The sequence below is a fragment of the Bubalus bubalis genome, chromosome 18 (genome assembly GCF_019923935.1).
Source record: "Bubalus bubalis isolate 160015118507 breed Murrah chromosome 18, NDDB_SH_1, whole genome shotgun sequence".
NCBI classification, from domain to species: Eukaryota; Metazoa; Chordata; class Mammalia; order Artiodactyla; family Bovidae; genus Bubalus; species Bubalus bubalis.
In genome coordinates this window covers 56,156,955-56,174,635 of record NC_059174.1, presented here as the reverse complement: position 1 = coordinate 56,174,635, position 17,681 = coordinate 56,156,955, and the positions used below count along the sequence as shown (strand labels likewise).

Sequence of the window (17,681 nt, the reverse complement as noted above, 5' to 3'; positions counted from 1 at the left end):
TTTTCTGGCTTCTGGGTTAGAAGCAAGGTTAGGGTGAGGAGGGACTGGGAAATGGAAGGGAGTTAACATTGAAATGAAAACATACTACCTCTCAGACACTATTCTTGGAACTTTATATACATTATTATTTACTTTTTATGACAACCCTGTTAATATCCCCATTTTACAAATGAGAAATCAGAAGTTCAGAGGGATGGGGCATGTGTCACACAACTGGTGGCAGAAGTGGGATTAGAAGTCAGGCCTGTCTGCCTCTAAAAGACATTTAAAACAGAACCTTAGGGAGGGGACTTCCCTGGTGGTCAAGTGCTTAAAACTCTGTGCTCCCAAGGCAGGGGCATGGATTCAGTCCCTGGTCAGGGAACTAAGATCCTTGGTCAGTGAATTAAGAGCCTACGTGCCACAAGCAAGGCCAAAATAAAGAAAGAAATGATTTTAAAAGAATGGGAAGAATTTTTTTAAAAATATGCAATACTTTGGGACTTTCCAGGCAGTCCAGTGGTGAAGATTGCATGCCTCCAGTGCAGGGAGTGAGGGTTTGTTCAACCCCTCGTCAGTCAAGGAACTAAGATTTCATGTGCTAGGTGGCCTGACCAAAAACAAAAAAGACGTAGTATTTTATAAAATAGAACCTTAGGTTTATATTCACAGTATACCATGTACATATATTCACATATATTTCTTCCCTTTTAGAAAATTATTTATTTTTTCAAATATACAAGTAATGTATAGATACAGTGTCCTTGCTTTTTAAAAACTGTGTAATAGATCAAGCTAAAATCCCCTTAGATCACCTCTCTGTAATCGCAGTTTCTTCCCTGGAAGTAACCTTTGTTATCCATTTATGGTGGGTCCTTCTAGATCTTTGTCTATAAGTGTGTGCATATATCTAGTAATATAGTGTGTGCATAGTATTGTATAGTAAATGAGTAGTATTGTTTTGAGCAAGCATGTGAGTGTGTTTTAACATAAATGGGATCATACTGTACATATTGTTCTGCAGCTTGCTTTTTTAACTCAACAATATGTCTTGGAAATCCATCCAGCTTTATTTAAATAGCTCTGTACCGTTTCTTTCAAGAGCCGCAGTGGTGTTCCAAAAAACTCGTGTTTCTTTATCCGTTCTCCTGTTGCTGGACATTTGGGTTATTTTTGGTTTCTTTGCTCTTACACTGTTGCTGTGAACATCTATTTTCTCAGGTACATGTATGTTGCCTCTGGGTCAATAAGGACAGGCAGAATCATCAGGTTATGTGAGAATATTCATTTTAATGTTAATAAACACTTTCTATAACTTCCAACTACTGCCATATAGTGAGTATCAAAAGCTCAGGAACTTCAAATAATAATTCTGTGATGGTTGATGGTTGATGGAGTCTGGCTTATCTAGGGCTGGTCTGCAGTGGGCTGCAGGTCCGGCTGGCTCAGGTCTGCTCCAAGTATCTCATTCTAGGGTCCAGGCCAAGAAGGGTCCGCAACTACATCAGGCATCTCCTGGCCAGAGAAGAGTCACAGAGAATTAATGGCAGCAAGCTAAGCCAATCACGTCCTAGATTTACACACCACTGTTCCCACCCACAAGCCATTGGCCAAAGCAAGTCACGTGACTGCACGCAGCGCTAAGGGACGGGGATGATGTCATGGCGAGGGCTTGGAGACAGTGTGACATCAGTTTTCACTTCTGCAAGCCTAGAACAGAGGGCTTTCCACATCCTATCAACACTTACACACCAGTCAACTAAGTTTTGGCCAGCCCTGTGGGAGAAATGTGTGTTGACTTTCTTTTTCCCAAAACACCTTTATGGCTGCTCCCAGCCAAGGGGCAGCACAAAAGCATCAAGTAGAGGGACTTCCCTGATGACGCAGTGGGTAAGAGGGCGCCAACCTAGGTACCCGGGCTCAGTCCCTGGTCTGGGGAGACTCCACGTACCACAGAATGACTAAGCCCGTGCACCATAACTATTGAAGCCTACGCTGTAGAGACCAAGCGCCATAGCTACTGAGCCCGTGGGCCTAGAGCCTGTGGACTGCAGCCAGAGAAGCCACTGCGGTAATAAGCCCGCAAACCACAACAGAAACTGAGAGCAGCCCCCTCAAAAAATCACTGGGTGAAGATCAAAAGAGCCTGCCACTACCCTAGATGGACGGGGAGTTTGGGGGAGAATGGATATCTGTATATGGATGGCTGAGTCCCTTTGCTGTCCACCTGAAACCATCACAACATTGTTCATTGGCTATACTCCAAAACAAAAATAAAAAGTTTTTTTTTTAATGGTGCCATGCAGATTTCTCTATTGTGTAGGTACCTTTTTTCCTTTGTCAATAAGAACTTCTCATTTAAATGAGGAAAAAAAAAGAGAGCCTGCCACTAATTAATCCTCTTGCCATTCCCTGTGATTTTAAAGTTGCTTCATTTGTACCGATCTCAGCTTCCACACCTGTCAGTGTAACACAGGACATGGAGCTGTATAGCCCAAGGTCTGAATCCCAGGAGTTGTGTGTACCTGTTTTATGTGATTTTGAACAATCGCTTAATCGCCCCCAGCTGCCATTATTTCAGCAGCGTGGAGTGAGGTCGATAAACTCTGCCTTCCCTAGTTCCTCTGCAACAAGATTCCTCTCAAGTCGAGTATATATGATCAGTATTGAAACACAAAGAGCCACTGATTTGACTCTTCCATTTTATTTATTTATTGACCGCACCGCTCAGCATTTGGGATCTTAGTTCCCCGGCCAAGGATCGAATCCATGCCCCCTGCAGTGGAAGCTCAGCGTCCTAACCACTAGACCACCAGGGAAGTCCCAGCTCTTCATTTCAGAGTTAAGTAAGCTGACAACCCATGGAGGGGAAATGAGAGCATGCTGAGCTGTATGAGAAAAGATAGCAGGAAGTCCCTCACAATACCCATCACTTCTGTCACACTTGAAAGTAACAGAATCTCAGTGAAAAATGGTTTAAGCAATAAAATAAAATAAAATGGAAAGAATGTGTATTTCTTGGTTCACGTAACTGGAAAGTTCAAGACTAGTTCCAGCATCAGGAATGGCTGGATCAGGCACTCAGACATCACTGTTGGGAGTGTGACTCCCCGTTTCTCCCGTCTGCTTTCCTCTCTGTGGCCTTCATTCTCAGGCAGCTTCCTCTCCATTAGGGCAGCATCACCAGGTGTCGTATGGGAAAATTACAAAACAACAGCAGCAACAATAAAAGGCTCCTGGGATGGACAGATTACCAAAAAGCCACTAACTCTGAGTAGGTCATTTCAAAATGGCAGCCCTTCCATCCGGCTGGCACAGTCCTGAAACCAGGACATAGGTTTGGCAAGAGAAGCAGAGGCTGAACATGTGCAGAGCTCAGATTGCCCAAGCATGTGCAGCAAACCCAAGGGAAGCAGGATGGTCATTGGCACTTTCGGATTTCATTTCTACCAGCTAACCCACCCCAGGATCGAGGCAAGTAACCCCAGAAAAGGTCTCGGGATTGGGAGTCACCAGACCTAGGTCATCCGTGCGCATGTGCTCAGTCGCCATGCCCGACTCTTTGTGACCCTATGGAGGAGCCCGCCAGGCTCCTCTGTCCATGGGATTCTCCAGACAAGAATACTGGAGTGGCTTGCCATTTCCTTCTCCAGGAGATCTTCCCCACCCAGGCAAAGAACCTGGGTCTCCTGCATTGCAGATTCTTTACCATCTGAGCCACCAAGGAAGCCCCTAGGTCATGCACCTTTTCCTAATACCTAGGATGGGTTCATGCCACTGAAATCCTATAGAATGAATGTAGAACAAGGGAGAGTTCCCAGCAGAAATTACATTGCTATTACTAGAAAGAGGAGGAACTCCTTGCAAGGCTGACAAGACAGCAGAGACCCACTACACTCCCTCAAGGAACCTGCAGTCTAGCCCAGGGAGTGATAAACAAGCAGATTAACTAGAGGCTTGGAAGTTGGGTTTGTAAGAGCTCAGATGGTCTCTATTCCAACTTCAGTGAAGTAGGTTCCTCACCTCGACAACACTGTAAGCTTCACAAGGGCAGCTTTTTGTTCCCCGATCTTTGGTTCATCACTGTATCCCCAGTCAGCAGCACAGACCTTAGTCCACATATGAGATGAAGGAATGAATGATTAATAAATAGATAGGGCAAGAGTGATTCAGAAAGAAAACAACAGGATGCACATACAGCAGCATCCCCAGGATCACACATCCTCCACTAATTTGTAACATTTAAGCTTTCAAATTTGGCTTTTACAAATGATGCTATGATACACATCTTTGCATGAATATTTTTGTCTACCTCTCTGATTATTTCTTCTTTTTTTTAAAGTCTTTTGTTTTATTTTTAATTGGAGGATAATTACTTTGCAAGATTGTGATGGTTTCTGCCATACATGAACATGAATCAGCCATAGGTATACACATGTCCCCTCCCTCTTAAACCTCCTTCCCTGATTATTTCTTTAATATAAGTCCCTAGGAGTTGAATTACTGGGTGATTAAGAAAACTGCAGCAAAAGGCAAAATAACTTTTCACATTAACTGTTTTGTTTCGTTCCTTCTGATAAAACCCAAGGGCATAGCTTTAAAACAACTTTGTGGGTCGTTATTTTTTGCCCATCAGATGAGCAAAACAAATTTTTAAGGTTCTCCTGAATGCTGGTGAGCGTACAGCAAAACAGATATTCATGCCCATACTCCTCGGTGTCGGAATGTAAATTGCCACCACCCTTTTGGAAAGCAAGTTGGCACTAGATGTCAGTTCAGGAAAAATGTTCACACTCTCACAGCCTGAGGATCCACCTGCAAGTCAAGAGACTCATATACAAAGAGGTTCATCATGATGTTGTTTATAATGGTATTTTTAAAATGAAATTACCAGCATACCCAACTAGAAGGAAACGGTTAACTCTCTGCTGCATCCGCTCAATAGAATATTACACAGCCATTTAAAATGACATTTAGAAGAATATGTATTAGCATGGAAATGCTGGTGAGGTAATGTTCACTGAACAAAAGCAGAATGCTCACATTTTATGTGAAGTATGAAGATAACTATGCTTCTAAAGACTAAGTGGAAATGCACCAAACTTTTAAGCAGTGATTTGGATGGTGGACATTTTTTTTTATATATATAATTCTCTGTTTTCCACCCATGCTCTCATGCTCATTATGGCAGACGGTATAAAGATGCCCACGTCCTAATCCCTGGATTTATGTAGCAAAAGGGACTTTGCAGATATGATGAAGTCGTGCTCAGTTGTTCAGTCATGTCGGACTCTTTGTGACCCCCATGGACTGTAGCCCACCAGGCTCCTCTGTCCCTGGAGTTTACCTGGCAAGAATGTTGGCGTGGGTTGCCATTTCCTACTCCAATAATGAAGTTAAGGATCTTGAAAAAGAGAAAGGGACTTGGCTAGTGGTCCAGTGGCTAAAATTCCATATTCCCAATGCAGGGGGCCTGGGTTTGATCCCTGGTCAGGGAATTAGATCCCACATGATGCAACTCAGAGTTCGCATGCCCCAACTAAAGATCCCACATGCCACACCTAAAGATCCCACATGCCACAGCGAGGACCTGGTGCAGCCAGATCAATGAATACATATTAGAAAAGGAGAGGATATCCTAGATTATCCAGTGGGGCCCAGTGTGGTCACAAGGGAGCTTGTAAGAGGAAGCTGGAGCATCAGAGTCACAGAAGGCGATGTGACAATGGAAGCCGAGGGTGGGGTCACAAGCCAAGGGATGCAGACGCCGCTGGAATCTGGAAAGATTCTCCCTTCAGCCTCCAGAAGGAACACACCTTGATTCTAGCCCAGCGAGACCGATTTGAAACTTCTGGTCTCCAGAACTGTGAGAGAATAAATCTGTGTCTTTTAAGCCACTAAGTTTATGGTAGTTTGTTACAGCCGCCATAGAAAACTCATAGTCATGAGTTACTTTACTTTGAAAAGTAAATCTTTTAAATATATGTAATATAAGGTTTCCCTGGTGGCTCAGTGGTGAAGAATCTGCCTGCCAATGCAGGAGACACAGGTTCGATTCCTGGTCCAGGAAGGTCCCACATGCCACGGAGCAACTAAGCTGTTGTGCCACGACTACTGAGCCTGTGCCCTGGAGCCCAGGAGCTGCAACTAACGAAGCCCAAGTCTCCTAGAGCCTGTGATCAGCAACAAGGGAAGCAATGCAGTGAGAAGCCTGTGTCCCACGCTGGAGAAAGCCAAAGCAGCAACGAAGACCCAGCACAGCCAAAAATACAATAAATAAATAATACTATTTAAAAAGCAAACCTTTTAAATATATGTAGTATACACAGAGAAAAAGACATAAGTGACACGTGTCCAGCTTGGTAAATTTCTGCAAGGTGCACACGTCTGTCTGCTCAGCTGCCAGATTAAGAAAGAGCACTTGCAGGCCCCCAGAAGCCCCCTCAAGCTCCCGGCCAGGCACCACCCACCCTTAAAGGGCACTCGCTATCCTAACCTCAAACCCCATAGGTTCTTTTTGCCTCTTCCCTGGTGCTCCAGCGGCTAAGGCTCCACACTCCCAGTGAAGAGGGACCCGGGTTCAATCTCTGGTCAGGGAACTAGATCCCATATGCCACAACTAAGACCTGACATGGCCAAATAAGCAACAAAAATAAAATAAATACGCTTTTAAAAAGTAACTCAGTATACTGACATGTGGTATTAAAAAATAAAATTTAAAATAAGCTATTTTGTTTCACCTTTTAGATTCACATGTATAGCCAGTCTAGATTTAATTTTTGTAAATTATATGAGATAGAAGCCAAAGAATTATTTATATATTTTTTTATTGAAGCATAGTTGATTTACAATGTTGTGTTAGTTTCGGGGGTACAGTAACAGTTATAGATCTATAGATAGATTCTTTTTCAGATTCTTTTTCAGATTCTTTCCCCTTGTTGTAGTTTAGTCACTAAGTCATGTCTGACTCTTTACGACCCCACAGACTATAGCCCACCAGGCTCCTCTGTCCATGGGATTTCCAGGCAAGAATACTTGGGTGGGTTGGTTGCCATTTTCTTCTCCAGGAGATCTTCCCAACCCAGGGATCGAACCCTCATCTTCTGCATTGTTAGATGGATTCTCTACTGCTGAGCTACCGGGGAAGCCCATACGTTAGGTCCTTTTATACCAGTTATTATCATTTTATATCAATCATTTGGAGGAACAATTTGCAATGTAAATTGTATTATCTGTACAGTGAAATGCACAGATACTAAGTTTACAATTCCATGAGTTTTGACAAATCTGTACACACATAACCAACACCTCATTCAGAACAACAGAACTTTTCCACCAACCCAGAAAGTTCCCTTCCAAGGAATCCCCAACCCCCATAGGGAACTATTATTCCGATTTCTATTACTAAAGAGTAATTTTGCCTTTCCCTGAACTCTGAACAAATAGAATCATAGCATATGTACTCTCTGTGTCTGTTTTATTTTTTTCTTGCTCAACATAACATCTATGAGATTCATCCATGTTATTGAATCTGTCAATTCCTTTGTGTTGGTAAAGAGCATTCTATTTTATGAATACACTACAATTAGCGTATCTGTTCCATTGTTGATAAAAAGTTAGGGTTATTTCCAGTTTTATGTTATTATTAATAAAGATGCTTCAAACAGATTTAGCTAAGACTTTTTTTTTTTTTTAAGTTGTTTCTTTCTTTCTTTATTTTGGCCACACCACAAGGCATGAAGGATCTTAGTTCTCTGACCAGGGATGGACTCTACACTTCCTTCAGTGGAGGCTTGGAGTCTTAACCACGAGACCGCCAGGGAAGTCCCTTATCTGAGCTTTGAGTGGAATGTATGGATCCGTATTTTCATTTCTTTGGGCTGAGTACCTAAGAGTGAAATTATCTTGTTATAGCAGAGGTTATAGAACCAGAGTTCTCTTCCCATCTGTTCAATGCCTGAGAATGCTATTGTTCAGTCGCTCAGTTGTGTCCGACTTTGCGACCACATGGACCACAGCAGGCTTCCCTGCCCTTCTCTATCTTCCAGAGCCTGCTCATATTCTAGTCCATTGAGACAGTGATGCCCAAACATAGTGGCCTCATATGTTTTGTCCAGTTTTGTCATGGGAGGGCCGTTCTGGTACCAGTTAACCCATCATGGCCATAAGCAGAAATTCCCAGTGTATCAGATTTATAATGAAAAGAAACTGTGATTCAGTCAAGTCCCAGACAACATGGCAGAGGGGGAAGAACGTGGGCTTTGGATTCAAAAAGAGCAGACTTGGAGTCCAACTCTAACACTTCTTCATTGTGGGGTCTTGCATCAGTATTCACCTCTATGAACTTGAATCTTCTCTGTAAAATGCGGGGGAGAGATAATAGCATCTTCCTTGAGTGATTCGGGGAAGGATTATGGAAGTGATAACGTAAGTGCCTGTCTAATGCATAGTAGACGCTACAAACACAGTTCATGTTTTATTATGTTGAGGGATGGTTTTGTTTCAAAAAAAAATCATTTGTGTAGTACTCAGAAGACTGGATGAATTATGTATTATATTCAACAAATGTAATGAAAATAGACCCTTTTTCTGACATGTTTTAGACACTGGGGATATAATGGTCACTGAGGATAGACTGGGTCTCTGTCCTCAAGGAGTCTACCTACTAGGGAAGGAAGATAGTCAGTGAACAGTAGGTTAACAAACAATGAAGAAAAGTTCAGTTATGAATGCATTCTATGAAGAAAATAGACAAGGGGGCATTGTAGACTGCAGGTTTAACTCGAAGCAGGGTACAAAGTCTGCAGAGTGTCAAGCTAAGGGTACCATGATCTAATTTACACTTTAACAAGATCACTCTGTGGAGAAGAGGTTGTAGGGAGGCAGGGGTGGCCACAATCAGGCTAATGAAGAGGCCTGGAGCCTGGCACGAGAGAGGGGATGTTGGTTTTGGTACCATGCTGGCAGAAGAGATGGAAAGAAGGGACTGTCTGCAGCCTCTTTAGAGGAAGAGCCACAGGACTGGATGGGTTGGGTTTACAGGTGAAAAAAGAGCCCCACTGAGAACAATTTTTTACATTCTTTTTTTAAAAAATCTGTATTTATTTATTTTGGCTGCTCGGGGTCTTGGGTGTGGCATGTGGGATCTAGTTCCCTGACCAGGGATTGAACCCAGGCCCCCTTGCACTGGGAGCTCAGAGTCTTAGCCACTGGACCACCAGGAAAGTCCCCTTCTACATTCTTTTTTCAACAACTCAGTGGAAGGTAATACAATTTGCTGAGATAAGGAAGATGGGAAGCAAAGCAGGTGTGGGGGTGGGGTGGGAGTGGAAAGCTGCATTGGAGAAGTCGGTGGTCCTCTGTGAGCTTGCCTGATGAGAGTCAGGGCTGGAGACCCATGGGGGCAGTCACCAGCTGACTGGGTTTAAAGCTGAGGACTGGATGAGATCACCCCGGGAGAGAACAGAGCTCAGAGCCTGGCCCCCCGAAACTCTCCTCCCACATCCTGAGACCCGCAAAGGAGTCTGGTGGGGAAAAGAAAACAGAGGGTGTGGCTAAGGCCACACTCGGGCCAAAAGAAGAAGTGGTTTCAAGGAGGTGCTGTGTTAAGTGCTGCTAAATGGATGCATAAGATGTGGGTCTAGAAGGAGCCCACAGATTTGCAACATGGAGGTCTTTGGTGACCTTGACAAGGGCAGCTTAGCTGTGGTGGGTGGAGGCGGGCAGAAACCCAGCCGTGTTTGAAGAGAGAACAGGAAGAAGTGGAGATAGTGAGTTCTTCCCATCATCTCAGAGAGTGAAAGTGTTGGTCTCTTGGTCGTGTCCAACTCTTGGCAACCCCATGGACTGTAGCCCATGAGGCTCCTCTGTCCATGGGACTTCCCCAAGCAAGAATACTGGAGTGGGTTGCCATTCCCTTCTCTAGGGGCTCTTCCTGACCCAGGGATGGAACCCAGGTCTCCTGTATTGCAGGCAGATATCTTCTTTACCATCTGAGCCACCAGGGAAGCCCACAATTGTCTCAGGAGTTTTGCTGAAAAGAACAAAAAATGAGGTGCAGGGAGATGTGTTCTCAAAGGTGGAAACTTTGGGAGTTCAGGGAGTTTTGGCTTTGTTTTTTAATATTTACTTGGCGTTGTTGGGTCTTAGTTGGGGCAGACAGGATCTTGGCTGCCTTTTGTAGGATCTTTGTGTTTTGGCATGTGGGCTCAGTAGTTTCGGTGCTCAGGCTTAGTTGCTCCATGGCATGTGGAATCTCAGTTCTTCTACCAGGAATCGAATTCGTGTCCCTTGTATTGCAAGGTGAATTCTTAACCTCTAGACCACCAGGGAAGTCCCAGGAGTTCAGGTTTTCTGAGAGCGGATTACCCATCCCCTGCTTGGCCCTGCAATAAAGCTTTCTGTGCTCAAAAAAAGGAAAGAAAGAAAGAGAAAAGAAAAAAAAAAGGTACTTTGGGGTGATGTTTATTTGAGATGAGAGATATCTTGAATGTGGAGGCAAAAATTATTAATATTTATGCAGGAGGGGAGAGGGGTTCATAGCAAATAACAACCACCCTAAATGCTACTTCTATCAGTGGACTGCCCCCTCCTGATTTTGTATGAAAAATGTCAAATATATAGAAAATTGAAAAGCAAATTTCAATGAGCATTCACACACCCATCATTTCAGTTCCACAATTGTTAACATTTCAAATGTCGACTTTTTAAAAGTTAAGTTGCAGGTGTAAATATTCCCGCATGAATCTCCAAAGAGTAAAAACATTCTCCTACATAATCACAATATCATATTATCACCCTAGAGAAGACTAACATTAATTCCCTAACGTTTTTGAGATCAGCTTTAAGTTCCATTTTCCCAATTGCCTATAGACTGTCTTTCAAACCAGGATCCAAACAAGCTCTATGCAATTGCATCTGGTTTGGGGGTGTCCCCCATGGCTCAGCAGTGAAAAATCCACCTGCAATGCAGAAGACTCAGGAGATGCAGGTTTGATCCCTGGGTTGGAAAGATCCACTGGAAGAGGGCATGACCACCCACTCCAGTATTCTTGCCTGGAGCATCCCATGGACAGAGGAGCCTGGGAGGCTACAGTTCACAGGGCCACAAAGAGTCAGACACGACTCAAAGGATTGAGCACAGGTTGTGCCTCATTAATACGTTTTAATCTAAAGCTGCTACTCCACCCTTCTTTTGCTCCCTCGTGACACTGACTTTTTAAAGAGACCAGGCCAATAACCTTGTCAGGTTCTCTACCTTCTGCATTTGTCTGATCGTTTCTTCATAGTGTCTTTTGACTTGTTCCTCTATCCTTTTTTCTATAGGATGGAAATTAAGTCTGGAGCAGAGGTTCTGAAACATCCTCATTGCACAGTACCTTTAGTGCCTCAGTAATTTTTTTCATGGTATTCCTCAAGACCCTAAAGGAATAACTAACTCTTCCATTTATTAAGTAGTTAAGTCCTTGCGATGTAAGAGTTAGCACCAATGGAAAAAGTAATGCACATAAATCAAAAGAAAAAACATTTTGTTTCATCCTAACTGCTCACTAGCAGGATTGGGTGCAACTGTTGGGCGCTGCACAACCTCTCAAGCTCCAGAATCAGGTTAGACACCACGACCCTCATTTCCAGTTCCACAAAGATTTTCAGGGCAGTGCTGGCTTTTAAGCACAGCACCGCCAAAACCCCAGCTTCACATAGATATGTCAACTCAAAAAAACATAGCACAAATCTAATGTTGAAACTGTGAACTACTTCATACACACACATACACACACACACACATTACCAACATCACGTCATTCCTCCAACTTCTGCCAATGAGAACCCCTTCAAGTTGGCTCCTGGTCCCTTTGCACTGGCCCCACTAGTATTTCAGTACTGTCCCAGGCTTACTTTGTAATTGTCCTGCCCCACACCCAGCAGCAGCTACTTTCCCGAGGAGTCTGGTTCCTTTTAGGGGGAGCAATATCTAGAAACCAAGACCAGGGTGGTTCAGTTTATTTCAGCCAAACATTCAACCACCGATGGATGTAGACGGTTTGAGATTGCCTAATATAAAGAACTAGAGTGTCATGTCCCATGTCTGTGACTGTGGCCGTTACCTATTGCTGTACAGCAAATCACCCCCAGTAATTAGCGACTTGTGGCAACAAGGTAATTTTATTATCTCTTCAGGTCTCTGCAAGTCAAGAATTTGGGAAACAGTCAGCTGGCAGTTCTGGCTCTAAAGCGGACACAGTGAAACTGCGGCTAGGGCTGTCACGGAAGGAGAGCTAACACAGCCACGTGATGCTTGGGCCTTCTTCCCTCTTCAGGTAGCGTCAGGGCGCTTCTATGTGGCCTCTCCCTGGATAGGACAGTTTGAGCTTCCTCCCAGCACAGCAGCCTCAGTGCCCTCAGTCAGCTTATGAAGCTGCCAGAGGCTCAAGAGCCAGTATTCCAGCAAGCAAAGCTGGAGGTTCATCTCTTTTATGACCTAACCTTGGAAGTCACGTGGTGTTGCTTCTGCCACTCCATTGGTCTAAAAGGTCATAAAAGCCCTCGCAGTTCTGAGGGTCATGCACATGGAGGAGGACCAGAGTGTGCGGGATGGGAGTGGAGGGGGTGTTGCAGCCACCTTTGGGAAACATGGCCAGCCACACTGACTCAGGATAAACACAGATGTGTTAGAAACTGGACAAGTGAGCTCACAGGGACATTGCTCTGCATCTAACTCTGTGTTCCTTGGTCAGCAGTTGCCATCTTTCTGAAGAATTAGGGATTAGGTTGGGGGCACAGTGAAAGTCAGGGCTTCCCAGGTGGCTCAGCAGTAAAGAACCTGCCTGCCAATGCAGGAGATGCAGGCTCGATCCCTGGGTCAGGAAGATCCCCTCGAGGAGGAAACGGCAACCCACTCCAGTATTCTTGCCTGGGAAATCCCATGGACAGAGGAGCCTGGTGGGCTACAGTCCATGGTGTCGCAAAAGAGTTGGACACAGCTGTGCTGCACACATTATGCTTTTTATTCATTTACATGTTTAGGTCTGGTCTGGTGCTGGAGAAGACTCTTAAGAGTCCCTTAGACTGCAAGGAGATCAAACCAGTCAATCCTAAAGGAAATTGACCCTGAATATTCATTGGAAGGAATGATGCTGAAGCTGAAACTCTAATACTTAGACCACCTGATGCAAAGAGCAGACTCATTAGAAAAGACCCTGATGCTAGGAAAGATTGAAGGCAGGAGAAGGGGAGACAGAGGATGAGATGGTTGGATGGCATCATTGATTCAATGGACATGAATTTGAGCAAACACTGGGAGATAGTGAAAGACAGGGAAGCCTTGCATGCTGCAGTCCATGGGTTGCAGAGTCAGACGTGACTTAGTAACTGAACAACAAATAGTGAAGGTCAGAACTGGAGGCTAGATCAGAGCTTACCTGAGCACCCCCTGTGACATTCTCCCACTCCTAGTACTCTCCAAGTCAGTGATGATCTTGTTTATGACTTGTTTAACAGTAGCTGCTCAGTGCAAGTGTATTGAACAAAATACAGGAACACAGAAAGGGGTGGGGGTGTATGTGATACCTCTAGCCGTTATCTCCCATGGATCCCACTTTGAAAGAGTTTTCTGGGAAAACCAAACTACTTTAAGTGAAAATTTCCTTCCTTGGCCCATATTTTATTCATCAAAGGTAAACCTAACTGTCCATGAGAACTCTGATCAGGGTGAGATGACCAGTTAACACACAGAGTGGATTAAAAAAAATTTTTTTTTTACAGCCTGAAGCAGAGAAATTTGATTTTGGGTTAGCCTCTGAAATGCTATCCCAAAGGAAATGTATACTTTACGTTTGATTTTTTTTTTTTTTTTTGAAATAGTAAACATACCTTTTGACTGTCCATTACTATGCGGGGGAGGGGGAGGTCCTGGGGTCACTGTCACTGCTTAGGTAATAGAGTTTCTGGTCCATCATAAGCCCCACTCAGTGTTGAAAACGGGCATTAAAAAAATGGGGATCGGGGTTTAGGTTGTTCAGGACTGTCGCTAGAGTTAAGCTTTCGGACAAAGTTTAGGGGACAGACAGTCGCCTGGGCTTGGTTTTGTGTTTGCGCTAATCTGGGGTTCTTCTTCCTCCCTTTCTGCTCTCCCTGTGTCTGCTCTGCTTCTGCCACACCTGTCCTATCTCCTCTCTCAAACAGGCCAAGCCTGCAGTCAGCCCCATGCCTCTGCTTGCCATACTTCCTCAGCCCATGGACTCTCAGCCCAGGCGGCTGCTTCCTTATCATTTAAATCTCAGCTCAAATGCCACTTCCTCAGAGAGGCATCCTCATCACCTGCAGCCTGCCGCCCCACCCGCCTCTGCCTTCCTAGTTTTGTTTTGTTTTTTGTGGTGTTTTTTTTTTTTTGCTGCATCGGACCTTAGTTGCATTACTGGAGATCTTTCTTGACAGCGCACGATTCTCTACTTGCGGTGCACGTGCTCTCCAGTTGTGGCACACGGGCTTAGCTGCTCCACAGTGTGTGGCAAGTAGGATCTTAGTTTCCCGACCAGGAACTGAACCCACATCCCCTGCATTGCAAGGCAGAGTCTCTTAACCACTACACCACCAGCGAAGTCCTGTCCTAGTGCTCTTCTGTTTCTCTGAAATAGGTTCAGACCAGGCCAGGAAGGCTTGGAAGCTGGTAAGATGTGGAAATTCTTCTGTACTTCCCCGTTCTGGCCTCTCACCAGCAAGCCTCCAGGAACTGAAGGGTTAACTCTGGGCACAGCAGGGGCCCCCCAGATCCTGCTCAGCCTGTGTCCACCAGTGCCCAAGCATCCCTGAAAGTCCAGCTGAGGCTGGTTGTAAGGAATCATCTAGATGTTCATGCAGTACTCAGCACAGTGTCCAAGTCTGACCAAAGCCAGGAAACGCTGGCTGTTATTACTATTACTGTTTTACCACCATTATCACCACTGACCTTGAGCCTGTACTGTGCTGCGCTCTGGGGTGGCCGTGTTCACACCTCCCATCTCCTAAACCTGGTTTCCTAGCAGCACCAAGGTGGGGACCCAGTGCTCCATGACCCACTTGGGGCTCCCAGGCCCCGGCCCATCTCTCTCTCCTTCCTCAGTTTCCCTTCTCTGTAGTGCTCACATCTCATTAATCAGTCACAACCCACAGCCACTTCTTACGCACCCAAAGGTGACCCACTTTCCCTCCCTGCCTCCCAGCCTCCCTCTTTCCCCAGGCAGGCTTCCACTGCACCCGATTTCTGCCTGTGGGGAAGAAGGGGATATATCAGCCCCTTCTGAGGCTCTCAGAAAAAAGAGAGGAGTCAGTCTCTCTGGGGACCTTGCCACTGAGAGAACTTGTACCTTTTCTCTCTTTGTCCAAAGTTAGTAGCTGGACTTTGGGTGGGGTGGGACAAAGAAGAGGTGAATTTCCTGCCTGGGAGGAAATTCAGTGCTGGGAACAAGGACTGCCTCCTTCCAGCCCCCTTCTGAATTTCTTTGCCCCCTAATCCCCCATGCCTCCCATCCTTGGTCCCTGAGCCTTTGGGGGCAGCAGATGGCGGGGCTGGGTCGGGGGGAGTTGATGAGGCAGGAAGAGGACGAGGTGACCTCTCAGAGGCCCCTGCGGCCTCTCCCCACCTCCCTGCACCCAAGGTGCAGAGCGGGTTCACAGCTCTAAATGTATCCCCAGCACCCGCAGCCAACACCTGGGGAGGTGAGAGAACGCGGTGGGGGTCGGGGTGGGTGTGGGCCCATCCTGTGCCCTGCCACCCGACAGATCTGGGCCAGGGGCTCCTTGCCAGGGCCGGACCTCCTCTTTGCTCCTCCAAGATACTCCGTGCAGAGCCCGGACTCCGCGCTGAGATGCTGCCACCCTGGTCCCCCGGAGAGCCCAGTGTCTTCATCAGGAAAGTGGGTATGAGGATCCTCTCTCAGGTGCTGAGTGGGTGAGGGGTGACGAGGCGGGCAGCCCGTGGGGGTTCAAGTCCTGCCCAGGCCCCTGCCCTGCCTCCGCCAGCCTGCCTTCACGGCTCAAGCTGCCAGGCTCCTTCCTCCGCTGCCCTGGACCTCCCCTCTCCCCCGACCCCTCCCTCGGTCTCCGTCCTCTCATCTCGGTCCGCTTGGTTTCCCCGGGGCTCCCTCCCTGTCCCCACATTCCGCCCGCCCCCCTCAAAGCTCCCTGACCTTTCCTCCAGCCCTCTCCCACCTCTCCCCTTCCTCCTCCCTTCCCCCACTTGCCAGCTCCCGGGGCTCCTCCAGGCCCCCGACCATCTCTCCCCTCGCGGTCCCGGTCCTGTCCTCTGCCTGCCCCCTTCCTTCTCCCCAGCTCCGCTTCCTCTCCACCCCTTCGCTCTGGCCCTGCCGTGCCCTCCCGCATTCGCCCCTGCAAATATTTACCAAAGGTGCGCTAGGAGTTGCTCCTCTCCCAGCCTCCCATCCCGGGCAGGACAGGCTCGCCTCCCTCTCCCCTTCCCTCCATCCTTCCTGGCTCATCCCCGGGTCCCTCTGTCTCTTCCCGGTCTCTGTCTCCCCCCGCTTCACCCCACCCCTCCCCCCTCGGCCGCCCCCCTCCCCCTCGGCCCTCCCCCCCCCCGTTTCCTCCCTCCCTTCCTACCCCCCCTCTTCCTCTCCTCCCTCCTCTCCCCCCTCCGCTCCTTCCCGGGCAGCCTTCCCCCTCCCGGCGCCCTCCCTCCCCTCCCTCCCTCTCCCCCTCCATCATCAGTATTCCGCTCCCGTCTCTGCCGCTCTCGGCTGCTCCCGGTCGCTGCCGCACCGTCCGAGGCGGGGGCCGGGGCCGGGGCCGGGGCCTGGGGGGGGTGGGGTGGGGGGAGAGCGGCGCCGGCGGCCCGAGGAGGGAGGGAGGGAAGCAGGCAGGAAGGCTGGAAGGAAGGAAGCGAGGAAAGAAAGAAGGGAAGAAAGGAAGGCAAGAAGGAAGGCGGGCCGGCGGACCAGGGAGCCGGGCCGGGCGGCGGGCGGGCGGGCGAGGAGGCAGAGCGGCCCCCCACCCCCCGCCGAACGCCACCGCTGCCGCTGCGGAAGCCCCCTCCCCATCCAAGAGCCGGGGAGGGGGGCGCAGAACGCCAGAGCCCCGGGCCCGGCCGCAGCCCCGCCCCCCCGCGCCTCCCCGCAGCGGGCCTCGCACCCCAGATTCCGGTGCCTCATTGGGGGGGTCCTCCCCCCGCGGGCCGGGCATGCTGCCCCCCGGAAGGAGCCCCTTTCCTCGCTGTGAGTAGCCGCCGAAGGGCCCGGGCGGGGGCGGGAGGAGGAACCGCGGGGGGGCTGGGGGTGGGGGGGGCATTCTCTAATTAGGGGACCGTGGTCTTAGGCCTCCTCCGGGATGGGGGGGGGGGGCGGCAGAGGACAATGGGCGGGGCCTGCTGGAGAGCAGAAGCCGGTGGGAGAGGAGGTCGGGTGGGGGTTCTTAGTTCTGTGTGGGGGGTCGCCGCCGCCGAGGGATGGGGGGTGGAAATGCACGTCTGGCGGTCGCTGCGTATCCAGCTGTGGGGCTGAGGATGGAGGCTGGCGGGGAGGGGGGCGCCTCACTGGATGTAGGTTTGGGCCCCCTCTCTGGGTCGGGAGTCCGAGTTCTCCCCCCCAATTGCCCCTCCCACCTTCCACACCGCTGCTGCTTGGGGTGGGGGGGCACTCCAGTGATGGGGAGGGGGGAAGAGGCGGGCACGGGGTTTCCTTGGTGACCGCGCCTGGCAGGAGCGGTTGCCG

General features: G+C 48.1%; 1 protein-coding gene and 1 long non-coding RNA gene across 2 annotated transcripts in view; one reads left to right on the top strand and one right to left on the bottom strand.

Moving 5' to 3' along the window:
- Nucleotides 1-1,249: 1,249 nt before the first annotated feature.
- LOC123330279 lies at nt 1,250-16,471 on the bottom strand. The gene is made up of 2 exons (XR_006546083.2): nt 16,359-16,471; nt 1,250-1,494 (listed from the first exon to the last, which is right to left on the bottom strand). It is a non-coding gene; the product is annotated as an uncharacterized LOC123330279 (long non-coding RNA).
- A 229-nt stretch (nt 16,472-16,700) lies between these two features.
- Nucleotides 16,701-17,681, top strand: part of LRRC4B (leucine rich repeat containing 4B) — a 43,823-nt gene continuing 42,842 nt past the window's right edge. The window contains exon 1 of the mRNA XM_025270036.2: nt 16,701-17,186. The gene's annotated coding sequence lies outside the window, so the exon portion shown is untranslated. The remainder of the gene's footprint in view (nt 17,187-17,681) is intronic.